We start from the raw sequence: 26,981 nt of genomic DNA on the forward strand, positions 1-26,981 counted from the left end.
GACATGTGTCATGTGACATATTGACAATTGACAAAAATAATATGGAATCCATATTAACTAAAGTGCCGAAAATGGAGGAGTATTAGGCTTAATATTGTGTTTATATTATAAGTGGTAAACATAATGATTAAAAGGAAAGAGTAGCCATGCAACCCTATTAACCTTGTGAAGGCAAACTAATGCATGCATTGGCTCTATTTTTCTTCCCTCCTCTTCCTTGCCCGGTTTTTCACAAAGGAAAAACAAAAGGGTTTTTCCATATATTCTTCTAATACACTACATTCATTTTATGTGTGTATTATTATTCATTCTCCCAATCATCTAAAATAAGAGTTTTAGAGAGAAAAATAGCTTCCATCTTCCTTTCACAAAACCGAAAATATTTAAGTGTCTATAATAATTTTGGGTCTTTTTTTACTAGATTAATATTGTAACACCCCGACCGAAACCGTGTCGGGAGCGGTTACTTATGATAGCTCACCAGGCTATGTACATGGCCCACAGATCAACACGTGTCCTTTATAGCGCATTTTGTCCTCACTCATGCGCATCCCAGAAACCTTCCCAGGAGGTCACCCATCCTAAGACTACTCCCAGTCAAGCACGCTTAACTTTGGAGTTCTTTCGCATGGATGACCATAAAAGAAAGTGCACTTTGTTGATATGAGTAGTACTTCCAATCCCTTTAAGCACTAGTCATTTAAGCCTATCACTAGACCTCTTCAATTACCGTGGGGTGTTACAGTCACCCCCACTTGAAGAACGCAACGTCCTCGTTGCGCCTGGGAGCATAACCGCTAACCCAGAATCCTCCCCCGCTAGGTGTGTGATCACAATGGAGCGTATAACAACTGCCTCCGATCACCACACGGTCGCAGGGTCGCTCTGATACCACTTGTAACACCCCGACCGAAACCGTGTCGGGAGCGGTTACTTATGATAGCTCACCAGGCTATGTACATGGCCCACAGATCAACACGTGTCCTTTATAGCGCATTTTGTCCTCACTCATGCGCATCCCAGAAACCTTCCCAGGAGGTCACCCATCCTAAGACTACTCCCAGTCAAGCACGCTTAACTTTGGAGTTCTTTCGCATGGATGACCATAAAAGAAAGTGCACTTTGTTGATATGAGTAGTACTTCCAATCCCTTTAAGCACTAGTCATTTAAGCCTATCACTAGACCTCTTCAATTACCGTGGGGTGTTACAAATATTGTACTAGTTCTCATAATATTAATCTTAATTAAGAGAAAGCTTTGGGTATTAATCCTAAGGAGAGATCCTACACTTGGATCTTGTTCTTCCATCTTAGGAAAGCTCAAGAACAAAAGAAAAGGAGATTTCTTTTGTGCCCAATAAAACCGAAATACCCATTGTAAGAATAATATTTCTTTCTCATTTCTTTTATTAGTTTGCATGCATAAGTTCCACCTTTAATTTTATGACAAATTAATTTAAAACATATATGAGTATGTTAGTATATAGATCTACCTTTCCTTCAATCGGTATCAAGAGCCACGGTTGTTTGCATGCAAATCGGTTAAAAGTTTTTCCGAGTTATAAGAATAACATATAAAACTTGTAAAATTTGTGTTATTATGAGATATCACGAATTTAATCCATGCATGTTAATATTTCTGGTCCTAAAATGTTTTAGGATATTTTGGTTAATTTTTCGCATTTTTATTGTTCATATTTTACAATAATGGCATTTAAATATGATTTTATAAGTAAAAATGTCATTTTTGGTCTAAAATTAGCTATACTTCGAATTTTCCATTTATTTTTGGATATGTTTTCACATATATTATTTTGAGATAACCTGTAAATTTTCATAATTTTTGGACTTGTTATGCTCGAAAAATGAATTTTTCATTATTAAATTCGGATTTAGGTGAAAAATAGGTTAATATGAGTTAAATTTCGAATCTGGTCATAGAAAATTAATATGTTGTCACATGCAATTTTACAAGATGTGTGTAAAATAATTGGCTATAAAGAAGTCTTTTTGCATGATTTATGGATTTTTGAAGAAAAATAGCATAAATAGTGACATTATTAGTGGAAAATTAATAAAACATAATCTATGACTTAGGAAAAACGTCTAATGTTGCATTTATTATCTTTTTCAGATCTAAAATTGAAAAGTTAATGAAAATAATTTTTCCATGTTTTTATGATTATTTTATTAAAAAATCGATAAACCGCAACATTGTTTTTCCGGAAAAATTTCAAAATTTTTAACTTAAGATTTTGAACATTATGAGTGTCATGGTATTTTTTCCAGAATGTTCATGAGTTTAAATTTCAAATTTTAAATATACTTGAAATTTTGTGATTTATTTGAAGTTTATAGCTTATTTTTGTAATTTTTGGTCCATTTATGAACAATTTTATAAAATATGGGTTAATTATGGTCAAATTATTAGTGAAGACAAAATTTTGAGTCCTAAGAGGTTAGGGTAATTAACTTATGCATAAATATGAGTTTATGTATTTTTGTGATTATAAAATGTTGAAATCACGCAAATCCGTAAAAACCGAGTAATATACGATATTGGCTATTTAAAGGCGATTTAGCATAAAATTGAGCATGTTCATACATATTATGATGCTGCATTTTCCTTTATGATTGTCATAATTTTAATTTATGTAATTTCGAATTATGTAATTTTACTTAGTATGGCCTTAGATTTTAATTGGTATTTCCCGAAATGTATGGGAATATCGATTCGGTTGTAATTTTTATTGTGATCTCGTATCACCGTTTTGTAATTTAATAGATTTAATTTATTTTAGTTACAAATGTATAATAGGAAATTATGTAATTTATTATGTAATTTTATTCATTCCGGAGTTCCCAAAGACGGATTTCTTCAAGAATGGCGATACATAAAGACGGTGTTACCTCGAGATGCGTGCCACAACCGAAGTTCAAGGGACCAATGGAGTTGGTTTCCGAATATGTAATAGTTAAATAGTTTTTCTATTTTAGGAAAGGCCATACTAGGATTTATTTATTTTTATGCTTGCATTTTATTTTATGTCGCATGTATCGCTAAATCGCCATAACTAAACATGCATTGTCATTTTATCGAGTTTATCGACCGTGTCAATTATAATTATCGTAGTTCACCGCTTTAGTTCACTTAAAACGTGATAGATAATAAATTGGCATGACCTCTCGCTAAAACAATTAATTGAGACATAGCCTTACCAAATAGTAGAAACCATGAAAACCTATTTCGCGAGGGAGTGCACTCGGCTACCCCGGGGTACAAACCTTGTTACGTAGGGGAAGTGGGTGATAAATGTCTATCCACCAAATTCATGTTGATGAGGGTTGCATCGGCTACCCCGTGCCTAAGTTGATGTGGGTTTGGATAATGGACACATTTATTCGAAATTTGGATTGTACTCAACAAAAGTTATTGATAAGGGTTGCATCGGCTACCCCGTGCCCTTGTTGATGTGTTTTGGGCTATAGATAAACATTAGAGTAATTTTATCGACCAAGAGTTCTAAAAGTAGAATCGATTAAAAGGTTAATCCACCAAGTTATATTGATAAAGGTTGCATCGGCTACCCCGTGCCTAAGTTGATATGAATTTGGGTCTTGGAATCATTTATCTAGTTGGGTAGAGGTCACTAGAAAAATGCATAAAACTCGTTTAAATCATACATTTTTACGAGTATTATTATTAAAACGACAATTGTTTTACTCCTTATATTTTGTTTTGTAGACCACTTCTTTTTCATAACAAATGGCAACACCAACACCAACTCCTAATGCTACACCTCTCGCTAGTTCGTCATGGCTCCGATCCTTTATGGATCGATGTAAACTTGAAAAGAATGGGTCAAATTTCTCCGATTGGGATGCCCAACTCAAATTAGCCGCCGAAGGTGACGACAAGCTTCGTTAGCTTACCGAGGCCTCTCCACCCGAACCCTCCACTAGGTCCACCGCGGCCACTAGGGAAGCATATGAGGCTTACCAAAAGGAGTCCGCCGCAATGAAAAATGTCTTGATATTTGCGATGGAGGCGGACCTCCAAAGGAGAGCCTTTAAAATGGGCAATGCTAATGAGATTTACTCCAAACTTGTGACCATGTTTTCACAAACTCCGCGGATCGTCCAATATGAGGCGGCCGCGGCATTCTTTGATCTCGACTTCAAAGAGGGCCAAAAGGTTAGCCCTCATGTGCTCAAACTATTGGAGCTTGTCGAGACCTTGAAAATTCAAAAGGTTGAAATCCCTAAAGAACTCATCGTAGATAGGATTCTACACTCCTTGTCCAAAGTCAAGGCATATGTGCAATTCCGGGTGAATTTCAACATGCAAGACAAGGATGTGTCTCTTGAGGAGTTGCACAAGTTACTTGTGCAAGCCGAGAGAGACATGGGGTTAAATGTGAACCCTCCCAAGGATGTGCTTAACATAAGCACTAAGAGTAAGGGGAAGTTCAAGATGAATGGGAGAAAGGGCAAGAAGCTAGCTCCCACATTCACCAAAGCTAAGCCTAATGAAGCTAGCACCTCAAAAGTCAAGAAGGGTCCTCTTGATAAGTGCCATTATTGTAATGGCATGGGACATTGGAAAAGAAATTGTTCCAAATACCTTGGTGATATCAAAGCTGGAAAGATCACTCCAGTAGGTAAATGACTATCCTTCTTTTATGTTTCTAATTCAACTATGGTAATATGATGCAAAGTTGTGATAATGTATCTCCCTTTTTATTTTAAATAGGGTCTCCACCAAGCAAAGACAAGGGAAAGGAAAAGCAAGCATAAGAAACCATGGAGAAGCTAAGGATAGCTTTTATGGAGCTTTGCTTTTCATTGTCTTATTTTAAGTTGTGTTTTGGATTTTTAGAACTTTAAGTTTCCGTGTTCGACATGGAAAGGTATTTTGGATAATGGTTTGTATTTTGGATGATGGTGACTTGGTTTGCAACCCAAGTCACCCGTTTTATCATTTATCCTTTTATGTTCTAAAAATTCATCTTTAAATGCTTGCACTTTGAAACATAAGATTAGTCACTTAAAGTGATCAAATAGACAAATATAATGACGGGTTTCATTATATGTCCACATGCTTAAGGCTTGTGTATGATCATTTATAAAGCGATTTTGAGTCTATGAACTCTCTTAAAGGAATGTCAATCACCAAGTACACATATGAAATCAATAACTATTAGTCTATCTATGAGATAGTTCTCCTTATACTTCAACATCATTAATTTGTGTCTCATATGCTATCTTTGAATGTTTAGTGTATTTATTCTAAAGATAGAGTGGGAGAAAAATGAGGACACAACACACAAGGCAAGATAAAATTGTGTACTTGTGTATATGAAGATCTACGCAAGAGAGAATGATTTGAATGAAGGTATATTTATTTACATAGTATGCCGAAAAGATGAGATCTATGGTCTCAAGTTAGTTCTATATGACTAAAGAGACCAAGTGTAGTTATCATAAGAGAATATTCTCAAGATAACTACACGAGGAGACCAAAAGAAAGTTTTGGAAGAAAAATGACTAATGTAAAGTCTTAACAAGTTTTTGACTAAGTTTATGAAATATTTGACCAATAGTTTCAACCTTGAGATTTACTTAAGAGCCTAAATGAATCAAAGTTACATACTAAGTTATGATCGAGTTGCATAGATCGATATACCGATATCTTCAATGGCCAAAGTTTTAGCCACACAAATGTCATTGCTTAACATCACTATGAAATGGTTAAACCTCCTTCCAAAAGGGTATTTGCGAAGGACGTATTCTAGATATTGTTTATATTTGAATAATGACATTACTACACATCATTATGACATGAGTGTGTTGGAGATTTAAAATCTCTTTCCGTAAGGTTAAGATGAGACCACTTCAAAATAGGTATTTTGAAAGGATATGATGGAACATATATGGTTTTATCCTAATAACTTGGCAATGCAATTTATATTTCAATTCTTAATAAAGTTTCGATTGAGAAGTCAATTTCGAAATGTGTGAAATTGAGTGGGAGTTGGGAAATTCTCATGTGAAGACATGGAATTTAGTGGGAGCTATCATCCTTTGAATGTTTACAACTCATCAGTCATTAAAGAATGACGAGCTAATACCTTCTTTCATAAAGAAGCTTTTGATTTTTCAATTCTGGATGAAAATGGACTATGATGAATCCAATTACATCAAGGGATGTTGGATTAGTATTAAGAGATACACATCGTATCAACATTAAAGATAGGTTATTCATGTAGATAAAAATGAAATTACCATTAGCAGTCATGGTCATTCATTGAACCTATAAACGGTTGATCTCATGATTATTAGTAACTAATGTTTCCGCCATTAGAATAATCATGTACATGTCCAATTATGAATCATATGCATAAGAGCATGATGATGGATGGTAAGCCATAATAGAAACGTCATGAATTCTCAAGTAGAATCCGATGAGCGATTTCAGTGTTTGACGGAATGTTCCATTGTGTGTCAAGAGGTTGCACATATTATAGAAAATCCGAGCACATATAAGGATTTATGGGAATCCCAATTCTTTCAAGCCTAGAAAGAGAAATGAGAAGTTTTGGAAAGATGCTTGGTCAAATAAGAAGTTATTCAAAAATAATCTTTCCTAGTTAAGCTAGGACTTGTGAGAAGTGCTAAGCTGTAAATCTTGGCAATTGTTATAAGATTCTACAAAACATATACCTAGTGCATTGTGTGTGGATGAAATACTTGATCAGTACAAGTTATATTATTCATCACAAATTCGTTCGTTATGTGATAGTCGATAAGAAAGTTCTTTCAAGTTAAAGAACCGAAACCAAGGTCGGGAACCTTGATGTGTACTTGGTAAGATTCATGCTATAAGAGAGAACATGAATGTAAAGGAAATTGCAAGTGTAAGAAGTTTGAACACATGGACACATGGCATGTTAAACTTCTATTGCAATCAATAAGTGTTTACACTTACGATATACATCACAAGGTTGTAATATGATATTGACTGCCCGAGTGTGATGTCGACATTTGTCGTTTGAGTTATTGTTAACTCACCTTGCACTTTGTTATGTCCAAACGGGTTGTAGAGACAATTGAACCCCATTAAAGTGAACATGGATTAACATTGTATTTGCCCATAGTTACTTATATGAGGTGACGTCTCGAAGTGACTAGAGTGTGATGCGATTGATGGCAAGTTCAAGTGCCATAGAGTCATGTGAGATGACTAGTCGATCACATAGGCAGACTGTTAGGAACATTTTGTCGGGCCTAATGACCGCTTATAGAGTTCTGGCAAATTTATATAGCCTGGTCGTGGCGAGAGCTGCTATAGTATTCAAATGAGTCGATTCTTTTGACTAAAGACTATTCACCTAAGATGGCACAGTTTCATATTAACTTTGATTTGTGTTACTACGACCTTCGTAAATGGGGTCAAATGGGCATATTTTGGGTTATGATGGCTGTGGCTAGTCGAAGGGAATGAGTGCGATAGAAATTGTCCACCCCTAGTCAGGGTTATAACAATATCTCAGGGCCAATCGAGGAGTAATGAACTGGAAATGCGTGGCCACGCTCGGAAAGTATCTATGATAGATAAGTCCGGTCAATCAGTTATTCTCCAGATCGAGGAAACCACTCTCGATATGATCACTTGCAAGTACGACCTGAAAGACACCTTGCATTGAGTGGGAGATAGTAATAGGACAAGAGAATTGGTGACGGACACTTGTCGAGGACAAGTGGGAGATTGTTGGAATATGTGTCCTCCGACAATAATGCGATCACGACTGTTGATCATGATGATCACATGTTTAAATCTCATTATAAAGAATACAATTGGGAAGTAATTTTGTTACTGTCAACTGGTCAACATATATCGGTAATGATTGGCTGACTAGAGTTTGATTACTGTCGTGTGACGGTGGTGATCAGTTGACCCCCTAGGTTATACCTATAGGGCAACACTCTTAATTGATTATTTAATTAATCGTATAATGTTACGAGTTAATTAAATTACTTAAAAATTGACGGACGATTTTGGAAGTAAAATTTACGTATCAAATTGAAATGTGATTAAATGAGATACGGTCTGAGTAATTGAATTGTATCATTACTCGGATGAAATTATTGTTTAAAGAAACAATTGAAATTGAATGAATTATTATAAATACAATCTGTTGTGATTTATAAATGGTAAAATATTTTGGTACAAGTAATTATGAAATTACTAAGTCGATTTTTGTATGTGACGTATTTTTATTAATACGTTGATTTTTAATATGTTAAAAATACATAACAAATTTATGTGACATGTGTCATGTGACATATTGACAATTGACAAAAATAATATGGAATCCACATTAACTAAAGTGCCGAAAATGGAGGAGTATTAGGCTTAATATTGTGTTTATATTATAAGTGGTAAACATAATGATTAAAAGGAAAGAGTAGCCATGAAACCCTATTAACCTTGTGAAGGCAAACTAATGCATGCATTGGCTCTATTTTTCTTCCCTCCTCTTCCTTGCCCGGTTTTTCACAAAGGAAAAACAAAAGGGTTTTTCCATATATTCTTCTAATACACTACATTCATTTTATGTGTGTATTATTATTCATTCTCCCAATCATCTAAAATAAGAGTTTTAGAGAGAAAAATAGCTTCCATCTTCCTTTCACAAAACCGAAAATATTTAAGTGTCTATAATATTTTTGGGTCTTTTTTTACTAGATTAATATTGTACTAGTTCTCATAATATTAATCTTAATTAAGAAAAAGCTTTGGGTATTAATCCTAAGGAGAGATCCTACACTTGGATCTTGTTCTTCCATCTTAGGAAAGCTCAAGAACAAAAGAAAAGGAGATTTCTTTTGAGCCCAATAAAACCGAAATACCCATTGTAAGAATAATATTTCTTTCTCATTTCTTTTATTAGTTTGCATGCATAAGTTCCACCTTTAATTTTATGACAAATTAATTTAAACATATATGAGTATGTTAGTATGTATAAAGATCTACATTTCCTTCATATATAGCATAATCCCGCATTTGTAAAGAGATGGATTATTCCTTAATTATTTACAATTTACCTTTCATTATTTCCTGAATATTCAACTATATACACGAATTTGTACCCAGCTTATCCAAATAATACAAGTGATATTCTTTCTACTTAGTCTTTCCTTATTATTTACTCATAACATTTCTCCAAATTTATAGAACTAGATACCCTAATTACTTTATAATCAAGCTGGATCCTTTCAGGGAAAATCCTGCTAAAACAATTGGCGCCCACCGTGGGGCATCTAGTTCTTTAATCAAAAAATTCCTTTTACCATTCTCCATTTAATATTCACATACAAAAATGGTGGAACTCACCTCCGAACAACAATTAGCGGCTGCCCTGGCCAAGATCAAAGAATTGGAGACAATTCAAGAGAAGGCAGCCCAAGTAGAAGCAGAAATCAGTAGGCTGAAGGAATCTGAGTCTAACCTGAGGAAAAAATTGAAAAATCAGGCTTCGGGCTCCAGGACTAGATTCGAACCAGGAACCCCATTCTCATCCATTATCAAAAACATTGACTTTTCCAATTTTGGAACTCCGGAGAAGGATACATTATCCAGTACCCAAATCACTTCCAATGATGAAACAAACAAAACTGAAGTAGCAATAATGATGGCTATGCTTCAGGAAATCCAAAACCTCCACAACAAAATAGAAAATATTCCTGGAGTGCCAGACCTTGTGGCTGAAATAGAAGTTGACAGCTTTGTAGATTCACCCTTTGCAGATGAAATTGCAAAGATTGATCTCCCCAATAAATTTACCGTCCCATCCATGAGAACTTATGATGGGACCTCTGATTCACAAAATCACGTTGCCATATTCAAACAAAAGATGTTAGCCGCCTCAATACCCAGTGAACTCAGGCAGGTCTGCATGTGTAAAGGCTTTGGTACAACCCTGATCGGAGCAGCATTATAGTGGTTCATCAATCTCCCAAATGGAGGTATCAAGAATTTTGCAGAACTGATCAATGCCTTCAATCAACAATTCGCAAGCAGCAGAGACATGGCCAAGAGACCCAGTAACCTGTTCAGGGTAAAGCAACTCCCTGAAAAATCTCTCAAAGAATTCCTGTCAAGATTTGTCAAAGAGAAGGTGACCATTCCCAGGTGTGACGAAGAAACAGCAGTAGAAGCCTTCAGGCAAGGAGTCCTTCTTGACAGTGACATCTATGTAGACTTAACCAAAAAAGCCTGCCCAACCTTTACCACTGTTCAATCCATCGCCTTAGAACATGTCAAAAGGCTTGCCCAACCTTTGCCACTGTTCAATCCATCGCCTTAGAACATGTCAGATTGGAAGAAGATCTCAACTTTAGAACAAACTCGTCCGAAGGAAAGCAAGGCTATGGACACAGTAACAGGAAAAGCTCCTACCAGAAAGGAGGCAACCCCAGATCAGCACCCTATTCCAGGCCTGAACGAACTGAAGTCAACATGGCACAAGAACACAAAGGTAACCTTTCTAGCCTACCAACTATTCCTGAATATAATTTCTCTATAAATACTACATGATTAATCAAACGCCTGAAAAGCTTGGGACATACGGTCAGATGGCCCAAAAAATCCGACAACCCCAGGAAAGATCCAACGAGATGGTGTGACTTCCATCAGGACATCGGGCACACCACAGAAGAATGAATCCAACTCAGGAAATAAGTGGCATACCTCCTAAAGAAAGGCTATCTGAAGGACTTAATCCAGCAGCCAAAGAACAAAGATGAAGGACAAAACAAGAGAGATTCAGGGAACGGCAGAGATCCTCCTCCTCCTCTCCCCCATCTATGAAGTCAAGTTCATAAATGAAGGATCAGAAATCTGTGGTCTGACCAGCTCGGCTGCTAAAAGAATATCCAGGGAGTCTAGACTTCAGCCCCTTCTTAGATCTAAGTCATTGCCTGCTATTACTTTTGATGACTTAGACTTGCAAGGAATATCAGATCTACACCATGACAGCTTGGTAATTACCATGCAAATTGGCACAGCTAAGGTATCAAGGATCCTGATAGACGGAGGTAGTCCAATCAATTTGGTGATGCTTGACGTCCTCAAAGCTATGAAGATAGATGAAGGAAATATCATCAAGAAATACAGCGGAGAAACAAAGAACACCCTGGGAGAAATTAGCCTGCCAACCTATGTGGAAGGCGTGGCTTCATATGAAAGATTCGGGGTAATGGATTGCCTATCCTCATATAACGTAATCCTGGGCAGATCATGGATCCACAACGTCAAAGCAATCCCATCAACATACCATCAATGTGTGAAAATACCAACCGAATGGGGGATAACCACCATCAGGGGAGAACAAAGGACACTCAGAATGCTACACCAGGCTTTGAAACCCTCAAAGTCAGGTAAGTCCTTGCATAGCAATTAAAGTCACCTGTCAGGGAAGAATATATTGCACAAACACAGATGGAAACAGAAGAGGTCATTTTGGACCAGAATTCCCCGACAGGAAGGTACTTGTAGGGTCGATGCACCGGACTCGGTCGATCCAATCTGCCGTCAGCTTTCTCAAAACTAAAATGTCCTGTTTTGCTTGGTCACATTTTGATATGACTGGTATAGATGCTGATATTATAACTCATAAGTTAAATAATGACAAATCATTTAAGCCTGTACAGCAAAAGAGAAGAAAATTCGCTGCAGAGAGGCATGGAATCATCAACCAAGAAGTTGACAAGCTATTGGACATGGGAATGATCAGGGAAGTAATGTACCCTGACTGGCTTGCAAATGTGGTAGTCGTCCAAAAGAAAAACGGCAAATGGAGAGTCTGTGTAGACTACACCGACCTAAACAAGGCCTGCCCCAAAGATCCATTTCCCCTGCCACACATTGATGCAATGGTGGATGCCACTGCAAGCCATGAGATCTTAACATTCATGGATGCCTCCAGTGGATTCAACCAAATAAAGATGCACCCTGCAGATCAGGAAAGTACAACTTTCATAACTGAAAGAGGAATATATTGTTATACTGCTATGCCCTTTGGATTAAAGAATGCAGGTGCAACCTATCAAAGGTTAGTCAACATGATGTTCAAAGACCAAATATGAGATACCATGGAAGTCTACATAGATGATATGGTAGTCAAGTCAAAAAAAGGCAGAAGACCACGTCAAAGACATGGAAGTAGCCTTCCAAATACTAGAGAAATTCAATATGAAGCTCAATCCACAAAAATGCCATTTTGGAGTCTCAACAGGAAAATTCTTGGGCTATATGGTGACAAAAAGAGGAATAGAAGCCAGCCCTGAATAGATCAAAGCTATCCTGGAGCTAGAACCACCAAAGACAGTCAAAGACATACAAAAGCTGACTGGAAGAATAGCGGCCCTGAACAGGTTCATTTCAAGATCGTCAGAGAGGTGCAAATCATTCTATAATCTGCTAAGGAAGAACAAAGACTTTCAATGGACCCCCGATCATCAGCCGCCTTTGAGGACCGAAAACATATCTATCCTCTCCTCCCCTCGCTGGCAAAACCAAATCAGATGAACCCCGACAAGATAATTGTCAGTCCAGAAAGCTTCTTTGTCGGTGCAATCTTGGTCAAAGAAGCAGACGGACAACAACACCCTGTCTATTACGTAAGTAAAAGTCTACTGGATGCAGAGATCAGGTATGGCATGCTTGAAAAATATGTTTTAGCTTTAATTATGAGTTGCACAAAATTAAGACCATACTTTGAAATCCACCCTATAATAGTCAGAACCAATCTTCCTATCAAGTCCGTACTTAGGAAGCCAGAATTGTCCGGACGAATGTGCAAATGGTCGGTCCAGCTAAGCACATACAACATAACATTTGAACCAAGGACAACAATTAAGTCACAAGCACTAGCAGACTTTGTGGCTGATTTTAGTCCAGCCTAGAACCCGACCTAATAAACGAAGTAAATAAACTGACCAGCGACCAAACAGACCTAGAATGGTCCCTATTTGTCGATGGTGCAGCCAACATGAGGGGCACAGGCCTGGCGGTAGTACTAAAATCGCCACAGGGGCATAAGATAGTACAAGCTATAAGCTGTGCATTTAAAGCTACCAACAATGAGGCAGAATATGAAGCCCTGATAGCTGGATTAAAGGTATGTATTGACCTTGGTGTACAAAACCTAAAGGTACGTACTGATTCCCTTCTTATTTCAAACCAAGTAAATGGAATATATACTGCAAAAGACTCAAAAATGATGCTTTATTTGGAAGTTGTCCAAAATTTAAAATCAAAATTCTGCAATTTTAATATTGACCAAATTTCCAGGGACTTGAATACCCAGGCCGATGCCTTAGCCGGCCTAGGATCCAACTTCAGTCCCCTTGACTTTGACAAAATACCCATCGTACATTTATTAGAACCTGCAATAAATAAGCAAGATGAAAGTTTCCCAATATATGTTGCCAATTCTTGGACAAAACCTTACTACGACTGGCTACAACAGGGAATCCTTTCCCTAAATAAGCAAGATGCCAGGGCACTAAAAATAAAAGCTGTTTCATATACTATTATTAACAATGTGCTTTTTAAGAAATCGCAGGCAGGACCATACCTCAGATGCCTGGAACCACAAGAAGCTGAACAGATATTATCAGAAATTCATGAAGGATACTGTGGAAATCATAAAGACAGAAGGAGCATGGCAAGCAAGGTACTCAGAACAAGTTATTATTGGCCCACCTTGAGGGCCGATTGCCTGGAATTCAGCTCAAAATGCGAAGCTTGCCAGATTCATGGACCATATATCCATCAGCCATCTGAGGAACTACATTCCATATCCGCACCCTGGCCATTTATGAAGTGGGGCATGGATATAGTAGGGAAACTACCTCAAGCACCCGGACAAAAAGTTTTCATGCTAGCAATGACTGACTACTTCTCCAAGTGGGTAAAAGCTGATTCATACAGGCAAGTCAAAGAAAATGATGTCATAGCATTCATCAAACACAACATCATATGTAGATATGGCATCCCTTCTAAAATAGTATGCGACAATGGCACGCAATTCGTGGGAAAAAGAACAGCAGCCTTCTGTGCTCAATGGAACATCAACCTGGTAACCTCCACGCCAGGATATCCAAAAGCTAACGGTCAGGCAGAATCCAGTAACAAAGTAGTAATCAGCTGCATAAAGAAGAAGCTAGAAAGAAGGAAAGGCAGATGGGCTGAAGAGCTCCCCTTGGTCCTCTGGGCTGACAGAACCATGCCTAAAACATCCACAGGCCAAACCCCCTACTCCTTGGTCTATGGATGTGAAGCAGTAATCCCAGCTGAGGTCGACATTCCATCAGCCAGATGCAGCCTGAACACAATAACGAACAATATACCTCTAATGGAGGACAACCTGGACTTAACAGAAGAGCTAAGAGATGCAGCAAAGATTAGATTGGCAAAGATATCGCAAAGAGTTGCAAAAAGCTACAAAAGACCGTTAAAGCTAGAGTATTCAGGGTAGGAGACCTTGTCCTCAGAAAAGTCTTTCAAAACACAAAAGAGAAGAATGCTGGCAAATTGGCCCCAACCTGGGAAGGTCCCTACCTGATTGACTCAATAGTCGGCCAGGGAGCTTATAGATTACAAACCCTGGACGGCGAAATGATCCCAAGAGCCTGGAATATTGCACACCTAAAACTATTTCACATATAAAATATATCTCCCGGTCCAGGTATAATTTTCATCTTCACATTTCTTGCCTGGCCTGATATGAAACTAAATGTATGATACTTGTCATTATATGAATAAATGCCTTATATAATTTCTTCTATTATGTGCCCAAGTACTTGTCAATATTCACATATTTCCTTTTACTGAATAGAATCTTCAATATTTGTTTTACATACTGCACTTTACTTAAAACAAATCTTAAAGATTGGGGGCCACCCCACTGATATCCAACTGATACCCAACTTTCAGTTGCAAAAACAGGCCTTAAAATATTGAGCTCAATTTAATATACAAACCTGGAAAACCTTTTCCTGGCTTGTATAACATAAATGGGTCATAAGCCCTCCAGACAGGCAGGGGACATAAGCCCTCCAGACAGGCAATAACCCCACCCATAACACAATGAACTGGCCAGATCCAGCATAAAAAAGAAAAACTGGCTCGATCTAGTCGAATAACTGACCAGATCCAGCACACATCCAACACTACAAATGTACCTTATCAAAACACAAAAAGAAACCAACAAAAACCATATATTTATTCAAAACCGAAACAAAATATTCATCCAAAAAAGCTAGCCTTACTACATACCTAATAATTATCCATTCCAGGAACATCCCCCCTGGATGGGCCAAAACGAAAAGGAAAAACATAAATCTAAGCAGGCTTCGAGCTAGTAACCGACTCACAACCATCCACCATTTCCTGATCACCAGATTTTTCCTTGGAAGGAGGAGAATCCAGTTCTTCTTCTTGACCCATATTGGCCAAATCAGGATACTGGGTGTCCAGAGCTGTCTCATCCGGGTCCGGATCCCAATCAGCCCGGTCAGATTCCGGATCCCTCATAGCATCAACCCGGCCTTTTCCAAAGAAGTACTGAGCAGCATCAGCAAGCCGCCCCTCCACTAGCTCCTTTTCAGCACCAAGCTCTTCATTTTTCCTCGGTGATCTGCATTGCATTCTCGCTTCGCAGCCCAGCTCTTCCTTGACAGTCTTGACTCCTCCCTTTGACCTCCAACTCTTGCCTGACAACCTTCTCAGCGTTTTTTGCAGCCACCTCACAAACTATAGCAGCCCTGGATGCCTCTCTAGCTGTCCCCAGCTGAGATTGAAGTACTACCTCATTACCCCTGGATGTGTGTAGCTCGCGGTTAACTTTATCCAATTTCTCTTCCAAGCTAGAAACCCTAGTTTGGGCATCCCTGAGCTGACAAGCAGTGGCCAACCCGACATCCAATCCCTACAAGAAACAAAAGAAAATCAATCATCCAAAAATAAAGCAACACAAAGAACACATAACAATTAAAATACCTCTTTACAACTAACCTCCTTAGCCTGAGAAGCAAGTCCAGCAGCCTTTGTCACAAGAGAAGGCAAGATAGAAACCACCTTAGTAGAAGACTCAAGGGTATTAGCAGATAAAAGCTGGCCGCTCATACTAGCAGAAAATTCGTTTATCTGTGCCCGGGCAGCATCCATATCGTCCATCCTAGCAGACACTTGCCTGACACTCCTGATTGGTTGAACTTGAATAGGCTCTTTCTCTCTCCCTTCCTCTTCAGGAATAACATATTCCCTCCTCCTTTTTGGAAGCCTGAACAACCTCCGGTGATACTAGCCTGGGTGGATCTTGGGGGGCTGGATATCAGAAACCAAAATGTCAAGCGTCTTGTCACTCCCACTAGCCTCCTGGCTCTTGGACTGTTCAGCAATTCTAGCCACCCCAACCTTTAAATCTTTTGAAGTAAAGCTGGCCAATCTAGTAGAAGACCTGAATACTGAATATATAAAGAATATACATTAATATAAGAAGAGAAGCGATAAGAAGGCAACAATTGACATAAAGACATATAGAAGACATACAGAAAAGAGCAGTGGAGCTAGGCTTGCCTTTGGGTAATTTGACCACACTCAGCTTGGTCTTCATATACCGGGGCAATAAATCCCTGCCCAGACTAGCAGGCCAAGCCCTCTCTTCCTTAGGAATAGAAAGAAAAGCCTCTATCCTTGAAACAGTCTCACATCAAGAGAGTCGAAGTTCCAATCAGGAGCTACAAATATTACCAAAAAAATGCACAGGTAAAACTTAAATACCCTAATTTCGTTTAATATAAATTGCAAATTAAGAGTACAGGAAACCTACCACTCTCCAAAGGAGGATATCTCAAGTAATCAAAGCCTGACCCCAGACTCTCCGTCCGGATAAACAGGAAAGTCTTCGCCCAGCTTTTATCATTTCCAGAGTCCAGGTTAGTGATTAATGGAGACATTTTTGACTTAATTCTCAAATTAAAACGACCAGTAGAAGGATTTTTCATATGATATACTGCCTTTGTATCATTAATAGTAATTACAAGTTTATGCTTAGCACATAAATTGTCAATAGAGTGGATAAGTTTCCAAACCATTGGCATGATTTGGAAAGGTGATACTTCCATAGCACGAATAGTATCAATCATTAAAGGAGTAAAAGGTAACTTACAACCTGCCTTGAACGCCCATTCATAAATACAGAACCAACCAGGTGACACCCAATTAGCTCTGACTGGACAAGACTCAGGAATCCAAACCTCAGTCGAATCAGGAATTAATTTTTTCTCCCTCAAAACCCTATCATAGTTCGTTTTCAATAAGTTTTCTTCAGGGAAATAAGCATCCAGAGATTGAAGAGCAGAAAAAATGGAATCTTGATATTTAAAAGCTATAGCACGAGCAGGAGGATCAATTTCAACCACCTCCTCCTCATGGACGTCTTTGGGTTCAGGCTCAGCAGCAGCTTTCTGGGAAGCAGGACGCTTTTTGGCTCCCATATCCTTAATTGTTTTGTTTAACGTGATGAATTTTACTTAATGAGAAATTATAAATCCGCAAACTAGAGTTCCTGGGAAATAGGGGGAATTTTAGAAGAAGTTTAGCAAGGAAAATGGAAGAAATTTGATGAAAATCAAACTCATCACAAATACCGTATTTATAGAGGAGAAGTAACGGTGCAAAAACCCTAGAAAACGCAAAACAGTCAGCATGACATCATACAGTTAGCCGCTGCAGTGTTTAACGGTAACTAGGAGTCTAAGAGTCATTGAGCAAATATAATTCTTTTTATTGTTTAACCCGGTAAAATTAACATCTCACCCCTGGCCTGATCCAGCACGGGTAAAATGTCAAGGGGCAATTGTTAGGCCCAATTTAGCCTGGTCCGACTCTAACTTGGTCTGACCTTACTAGGCTGATTGAGGCAACCAGGGACCGGACGAATCTAACTACTATTTGGCAGATGAAGAGTATTACAGGATAAGCAGGCTACTAAGTCCTAGAAGAAAAGCCTGATGGTAAGTATATAGTAGCCTGGCAGCGCACCTAAGCAGGCTGGATTAAGCTAAAGAGCAGTAAAACGGTTATATGAAGATTAATTCTCATGTCCAATTCTCAAGGAAGCCCAAGTCTAACTATAAGACTATATCATCTCCATGAATCAAGACGTGCAAAAAGGAATTAAGCTAAAGAATAGTTAGAAGAGAACGAGTCAACCGGAATAATAGGAAATGTGCCCTATTAATCAGGTAACAGCTCCGACAATTGAGAAGAACGTTGAGATTAAATACAAAGTTAATATTTGTAGAACTATATATAACATAATCCAGCATTTGTAAAGAGATGGATTATTCCTTAATTATTTACAATTTACCTTTCATTATTTCCTGAATATTCAACTATATACACGAATTTGTACTCAGCTTATCCAAATAATACAAGTGATATTCTTTCTACTTAGTCTTTCCTTATTATTTACTCATAACATTTCTCCAAATTTATAGAACTAGATACCCTAATTACTTTATAATCAAGCCGGATCCTTTCAGGGAAAATCCTGCTAAAACATGATGAATGTTCAAAAGCAGTTGCATGGTGATCCTACTAATATTGAGCTTCAGCAAGCAGAAAGGGAGGCTAATATTAGCTATAGGGAGTTAGAGATGGCTAGAAGGAGTTTCTTAGCTCAAAAAGCTAAAGCTCAGTGGCTGGAAGATGGAGATGACAACAGTAAGTATTTTCACAGTGTTCTTAAGGGGAGAAGAATGGGAAATATGGTGCTCTTTATTCATGATATGAATGGTAATAGATGTGTCACACCCCAGGCTATTGATGATGCATTTGTTGAGTATTATGTGCATCTGTTGGGGACAAGCAAAAGAGTTACCGAGGTTCATTATCCTACTATTAGGAAAGGGAGAATGATCAACTCTGAACAATGTCAGCAGCTTGTGCAGGAGGTTACTACTGATGAAGTGAAGGCGGCACTGTTTTCTATCCTAGATAACAAGGCCCCTGGCCCTGATGGGTACTCTTCCCAGTTTTTTAAGGCTACTTATGAGATGATTGGTGATGATATTATGGGTGCTATCATGGAGTTCTTCCAGACTGGTAAGATTCTGAAGCAAATCAATTCTACTACCCTCACCCTCATTCCAAAAAAGGACAGACCCCATTTTGTTACTGATTTTGGACCTATTGCAAGTTGCAATGTGGTTTATAAAATTATTTCTAAAATGATATGTAATAGGCTTGTCCATGTCCTTCCTACTATAATCAGTGATACACAGAGTGCTTTTATCAAAGGGAGAGACATTGTTGATAATATTTTAATTTGCCATGATCTTGTGAGACTTTATAATAGGAAGGCATGTTCCCCAAGATGCATCATGAAAGTGGACCTTAAAAAAGCGTATGATTCTATTGAATGGGAGTTTGTGGAACACATGTTATATGGTCTTTGGTTTCTTGATAAGATGGTTAAGTAGATCATGGTGTGCATTTCTACTCCATGGTTCACTATTTCATTAAATGGTAATAATTTTGTGTACTTCCAAGGGAAAATAGGGATTAGGCAGGGAGATCCTATTTCTCCTCTGATTTATACAATTTGTATGGAATACTTGAGTAGGATCCTCACTGGGGTTACTGAGAGACTGTAATTCAACTATCACCCTCGATGCTGAAATTTAAAGTTAACTCATCTGTGTTTTGCTGATGACCTTCTACTGTTCTGTAGTGGTGGTAGGAGAACTATTTTATTGTTATCCTAAGGGCCTTTGCTACTTTCTCATCTGCTTCTGGGCTTGATATGAACTGTGAGAAGTCTGACATTTATTTTAATGGGGTACCTCAGGATGTGATTACCAATATTTTACACTTGTCTGGGTTTAAGTTATGTACATTTCCCTTTAGATACGTAGGAGTACCCATATCATACAAGAGAATGGCTATAGGGGACTGTACAAGGTTGATTGAAAAAGTGGTGTGTAGAATTGGGGGGGAGGGGGGGGGGGGGGGGGGCAAGAAAATTGAGCTATGCAGGGAGATTGGTCCTTGTTCAGGCTATTCTCTCCCACTTGCATTCGTTTTGGGCAAGAATTTTTGTCATTCCTGCAACTGTTATTGAAAGGATTGAAGGCATATATAGGAACTACCTATGGACATGATCTGATCAGTACCTCAGGACCCGTTCTGTTGCATGGGAGAAAATTTTTAACAAGAAGAAGCATGGGGGTCTAGGGATTAGGGATTGTCAAACCTGGAATTTAGCTATGATTGGTAAATTTGTCTGGTGATTGATAGAGAAGTCTGATCATATGTGGATCAGATGGGCTAACCATATTTATATCAAAAGCAAGAACTGGATGGATTACAAACCTTCTTGTAATACCAGCTGGACATGGAGGAAAATTTGTCAAGTGAAGGAGTTGATGAAACCTGGGTTTACTAATGGTGTTTGGACTGGCTCCTCTGGTCCATATTCTTTTTCTGCTGGTTATAAATGGATGAAGGGGGTTCAAATAAAAGTTCTATGATATCCTCTGATCTGGAGCAGATTGGTTATCCCTAAGCACTCATTCATAGGATGGCTAGCTTTTCAGGGAAGGCTTTACGCTAAAGATAGGATGCTCTCCTTTGGTATGGTTACTAATGGCCTTTGTGAATTTTGCCTAGATAAACAGGAATCTCATAAGCATATGCTTTATCAATCTGAGTACAGTCTGAGGTGTTGGCAGCTGCTTCAACAGTGGCTAGGCCTGAACTTCCATGTGTAAAACCTGATTACTTGGTGCATCAGCTGGAGATGCAAGTCTCTGCTTAAAAGGAGGTTGTTATGGTGTCAATCATGGCTTTGATTTATCAGTTGTGGTATATACAGAATGTTTGCAGGTTGGAAGCCAGGCTAGATGCTCCCTGGTTACTTTTCAAGGGAATTAAAGAGGAAATTTGTGCAAGGTGTAGAAGCAAACCATGGGCATTTGACTTACAGCAAGCTACTGTCTAGTCTAGTTGTTTGCTTTGCTTCTGTTTGCTTAAACATGATGTATTGGTGATCAGTGTAAAACTTTGGCTTTTATGCCCTAATTTAATATATTTTTTCACATTTCACCAAAAAAAAAGAATATGTGAATGAATCTTCCAAAATCTTCACCCTTAGTTGTAGATCAAGGATTTAGAGAAGGAGGGATTGTAGAGAGAAGTGGGAGGGGTTTAGAGAGAAGGAGTTAGGGTTTAGGAATGGCAAAAATCAGAAAATAGGGTAAATATATCAAAGCCCATCAAAGCAAGCCCACGCGAAACTCAGCGGTTCCCATGACACTCAGTCGAGTGATATGTTCACTCGGTCGAGTGACACCGCACTCGGTCGATTGAACCACTCACTCGGCTGAGTGACAGCCGGCAGAACAAATCTCAATACTACACAAGTCTACTCGGTCGAGTAAACCAACACACTCGGTCGAGTGACTTCCACTCGGCCGAGTGTCGCACCGAGTAACTATAGAAATTCGGGTTATTACAATAATAAAGAATACAAGTCATACTGCTACGACTCTCTAAAAAAAACTATGTCAACTATCTTATGACGACTCGACCCCAAGTATGAAGCTCGTCCCATCTCCCGCGTAATATCGAACACAACCCGTAAATGACTGCTCCCCATATGATCGAAAATATCATATGGATCAACACAGGCCACCCCGAAAATACGTGACAATTTACACATAACCTAAACACGTCAGTTTAAATAAATAAACATAGAACACGTTGCAATATGTAAATAAGCAATATGCCAATGGACTGCAGAATTCATGACTATACAACACTACACCAGTACTGAGACACGCACATCCGTACCCACAACCACACCAGTGGCAGGGACACGCCCACGACACCAAACCTCACGAATAGGTACTCTAGACACGGCCATGGTACCGGGTTCGAAAGCCAACCGGATCCCCTGCCAGACGTCGTGTCTCAACCACACGAGTCCCTTCATACTCAAGCCATTAATATACACATCCCTTTTGGAGTGGGAAGCTCAAAGAGGTGACTCAAGCGTAAGATGGTCTCCCAACCACCTTACATCTCCTCAACAACTGTAATACCCCCATTTAAAAAGGAGCCTTATCAAGGCATGCCCGTCTAAATGAACGTGCTACCATCCCGGATAACAGCTTTACAACCAACTAAAACTAAAAGAATTATAAAGGTTACAATACTTATTAAACTCAAATGAAGTACTAGACTCAAGCTCCTTGACACGTCGCGATCATCCGTCCCCAAGCACAACATCAGACACAGCTACTACTCGGTACCTGCTTTATTAACTGATCCCCATTCAATCGGAAATTATTGAATGGATCAACACAAGCCACCCCGGAAATTAGGTGACAATTTGACACAGATAACACACGTTAACCAAAGGTCGAGTAGGGATATCATTACAGGAAGAAATAATAAAAAATTAAGTAAATAACTGTCACCAAGGTAAATTAGAAGTAACCAACAACAACAGCTCAACAATGTGTAACCGGTCTTCCGCCTGATATGAGCCAACCATCGATGACAGGTCCCCCATCTTATACGAGCCAACTGTCACCCTTCAGGAAGTATAGAACACTCCTTGGCACCATGCTCATACCAATGGTACACTCCCTGGCACCGTACCGATCACATCACAACTCACTGGCACACTCCTTGGCACCGTGCCCACAACACAAATATATAATGGCGCATCTCCCTGTCACCACGCCTAATTAACAATATAATAAGGGGTCGTTTAGTTCGCTAGAGAAATTGAAGTTCCAAGGAAGTAACAATTTACATGATTTTGCAATTCAGATGAAATGGAAAAAAAAGTGTTTGGTTGGAATGTGGGAAGTGACTTCCATAGGAATTCCCACTTATCTAGTTTGGAGGGGGGGGGGGGGGGTAGGTAAGTAACTTCCCCCATTATGGAGGAATTAGAGTTCCTATGGAACTTCAATTCACGTGATTTGGGGCAAACAAACAACCTTCCAATTTTACAAATCACATGAATTGCAATTCATGTGTTTTATGTTGGGTAACCAAACAAACCCTAATAATATATTCAATGCAAATGATATAATTATAAACATGGTATAATAAGTAAGATTCAACACTAATCACCGTAACTCGCATAACCCATTAGTCAATCACGCACTGCTGCTTGTCTAACGACCCCACGACAGTACTGCCGATCAACCACACACTGTAATACCCCGTAATTTAGTAAATGTGATATTAATAATTTATGCATTTTTTTAAATAATAAATTACAACAATTATAATTAATAAATCAAAATAAGACGAGAAACATAATAAAATAATAAATAAGACGGGAAAGGAGATGGGCCGAGTAAATTGGAAGTGTAAATGGGCCAAGCTTGTGTAGTAGTGGTATAGCCCATGTAGAATAATAATAATAGTAATCGTATTTCATAATAATAATAGTAATAAGGTAATTACATGGTTTCCTAATTGTTCTCTTATAGATCTAAACTTACCCTATAAATAGAGATAAATACCTTGCCCTAGTTTATCATATACAAACTAAAAGTTTGAGAGAAGAGGAGGAGACGTAGAAGGAATTAAGACAGAATCTACATCGCTAATTAACTCGAGGTAAGACCGTCTTATGTATACTCTTTGCCACGTTATAACTCGTAAACTAGACCACCATAGAACAAGCCGTGACCATCGTTGTGATCGTGGAGCACTAGAGACCTTATTTGACCCCCTGGGACCGCCGTTGACCGTCAAGGAGGGGGTGTTTGACCGACATTTGGTGGTGGTGTTTGTTAAGGTAAATTATACATAGAAATCGGTTTTAACCCTTGTTTCGTGTGACCGACCCTGGTCGGGGCTTGGGTTGAGATCAGGGGTGAGGGTCGACCATGGGGGAGCTGTCGTAGGTGGTTGTTGCTGGTGTTTTGTGCGGTGCTTGCCGGAAAATTCGACTTAGGGCAGAATTACGGTTTAAACACGTTGCAACCTATTTTATACTCGTTGCCTTGACCTGGGTATGGTGGGGATGAAACCCGGTGGTTGGGTCGACCATAGTGGGGGCGCTTTGGCAGCTGCAGGTGGTGGTGGCCGAAAAACGCAAAATATGGGAGTACATGAGTGTTGCTGTGACCATCTTTACACAGCTGCCTTGGCCGGTATGGTGACTGTAAAGGGAAGAGAGACCCACCGCTGGAACCACCATGGGTCAGAGGTGATAATGGTGGTGGCCAGACGTGGTGTCGTGCGCTATGGTGGCCGTGGTTATGGGTAGTTGTGGACTGGTCGTGTTATGTGTGTTTGGGTTTGTTGTTGTTGTTGTAGGTCGTGGGTGTTAGGGCATGGTGGTGAGGCTAGTATGGTGGTTAGGGCTGGTGTATGAGGGCGTGGTTGGGTTGTTGGCAGAGGGGGCTCACGGTGGGGCAGGTGGCAGATGTGGTTGTGTCGGGTTTGGGTGTGTTACACGAGTTTTTTTGGGTGTATGTGTGGGTGTTTGTGACGGGTTTTACACGGGTTAAAGGGGGGAATTGTGCGTGGGATTACATGGGTTATTGTTGAGTTTAATTAATATTTAAGACGGGTTTTACGTAATAATTTATACGGGAACATAATTAACGTAATTAATTTATAATTGATTGGATTATTTAAATAAAGTAAATAATTAGTAATTATAATTATTACTTGTCTAGGTGACGGAGTTGTGAGAAGCTGTGATATGTGGATTTTTATTTACTCGGATTGCGTTATTGGAATTTACTAACGAGGTAGGAAACTACTCAATCTTGTCTTATTTATGTTACAACTAAAAGATGGATTAATCGTATGTTGTGGATGATTGGTGAAGGATGAGTTTAATTGTTTACATCGATCTTTTATTATCTTGTTGGATTTTCTGTCTTATGCCATTATTCTATATCATGTTGGTTTGGTTATATTACTGAGACTGTCATTATTATCAATTGTTGTTAGAGTTGGGAGATGAGTTTTGTGTGTATCCAGACTGTGTATCTGAGGCGGGACTGTGTGTCCAATATATCCAGACTATGTGTCTCAGGCGGGACTGTGTGTCCTGGAGTATGACTGTGTGTCTAGAAGTGGAGTATGACTGTGTGTCTAGAAGTGGGTGGGTGTCGTGATGTGAAGTGGACGAAATGTGATTGTGGAATCTATTTGTGTAACAGAGCTATTGCAGGTTGCCGTAGTCTTATTTATTGTTTAGTTTTCTACTCAACCTCGTGGTTGACAATGTATTCGTGAACATCTGTGATGAACCATAAATGGGGAGCGGATTTGCAGGTGCTTAGAGCATCCGCAAAGGTGAGGCTCCCTATATTTTCTCTTTTACTTTCTTATTCGTCCACCTCATTTTCCACTAACTTTTACATTTACCCTCTTCAATTCATATCTACATCTATACAACAATGGGGTTCCCCAACACACACCCAAATATTTGGGAACCTCCCCTAAAGAACACTTTTTATCCTTCTTATTTTTTTGGGGACTTCCTCTATAAATGGTGGAGCCTCTAATTAAGGGGAAGTGTGTGCAATAATGAGGCTTCCCATTTGAGGAGAGAGAGGACATATGGGGAGGCATTTCCCCACCTTTGCGGATGCTCTTAAGATTAGCTGAATTGGGAGCATTGGGACGTGAGCTCAACTTGGACCGTAGTTGCTGTCTAGATCACTTAGTTGACTTATACAAATGTATTTATGTAATTTCCACTGCGTAGTTGTAGATACCCGTATCCGTCGATATTGGAATTTATAGAGAACCCGACAAACACCCGATGATGATAGGACACATGTATTTATTAGTTGTCATTGTCATTATTTGGGTTCGTTTTACGATGTAGAATGAGCGTTGTCGACGGAGTATTTTTATTAATTTAAATGATATTTAAATTAAATGTTTTTTTAAAGTGAATTCATTTTATTGCTTTATTTTGAATTTATTTTCTCAAGTTTATTTTATTGAAAATAAAATAAATAATTGATTTGAAAAATCATTTTATGAGTGTATTTGATTTGAAAAATCATTTATTTTAATGTGTTATTTGATTTGAAAAATCGAATTTGAAAATCGAAAACTCGTTTCAACCACGCGTTTTGGAGCTCGATTATAGCTCGGTTTTTGAGCCCGTTTTCTTTACGAGTTGGCACGAATCTCGAGTACACTAACCAACCTAGGCCTCTACCCATCCAAACCCAGTTCGAGCCCCCATATCCACACCCAAATCTCGTTCCAAACGTCCCCCCAACACAGCCCACTTCCTTCCTTTACCCGTGTTTGTATAGCCCATCGAAAGCCTTTCTAAACCGACTCAAACTTGGTCCAAACCCGCAACCCATCACCACCAATCCGTGATCCACATTACCCACAATAACCCAGCACCTAGACCACCACAAAACCCATCCAAATCCCGTCCCAAATACTCCCCAAACAGCCCGCATAACAAGCAGCCCCCCCTGTTTTGCGTGCTCAATCCTGAGCCCAAAACCCGCTCCAAATACCACCAAAACCCGTGCCCATTAATCATAACCCATACCCTAGTATCCTACCCATATTACCTTAGCTTAACCACCAAGCAAACCCCCCATACAAACCCTAAAAACCCCACGAATAGCTGATGGGCAGCAGCTATGCTAAACAGGCCCGATTGCTTGTTGCCCTACTTCTACCCTTCGAAACTCCTTATAAATACCCCCCCTTCACCATAAATTCATTACTCTAAGTTCTCCATACATACAACCGTCATTCACAAGCTTTAAACTCCAGAAACAAACGCTAATTGCCTCTCAAAAACCCTCGACAAAACCGACTTACAAACTGAGAATCAGTTTGTGTGTCCTCTTTGAAACCGTTCGTTCAACCATCAAAC

The sequence above is a fragment of the Silene latifolia genome, chromosome 2, assembly GCF_048544455.1.
Source record: "Silene latifolia isolate original U9 population chromosome 2, ASM4854445v1, whole genome shotgun sequence".
NCBI lineage: Eukaryota > Viridiplantae > Streptophyta > Magnoliopsida > Caryophyllales > Caryophyllaceae > Silene > Silene latifolia.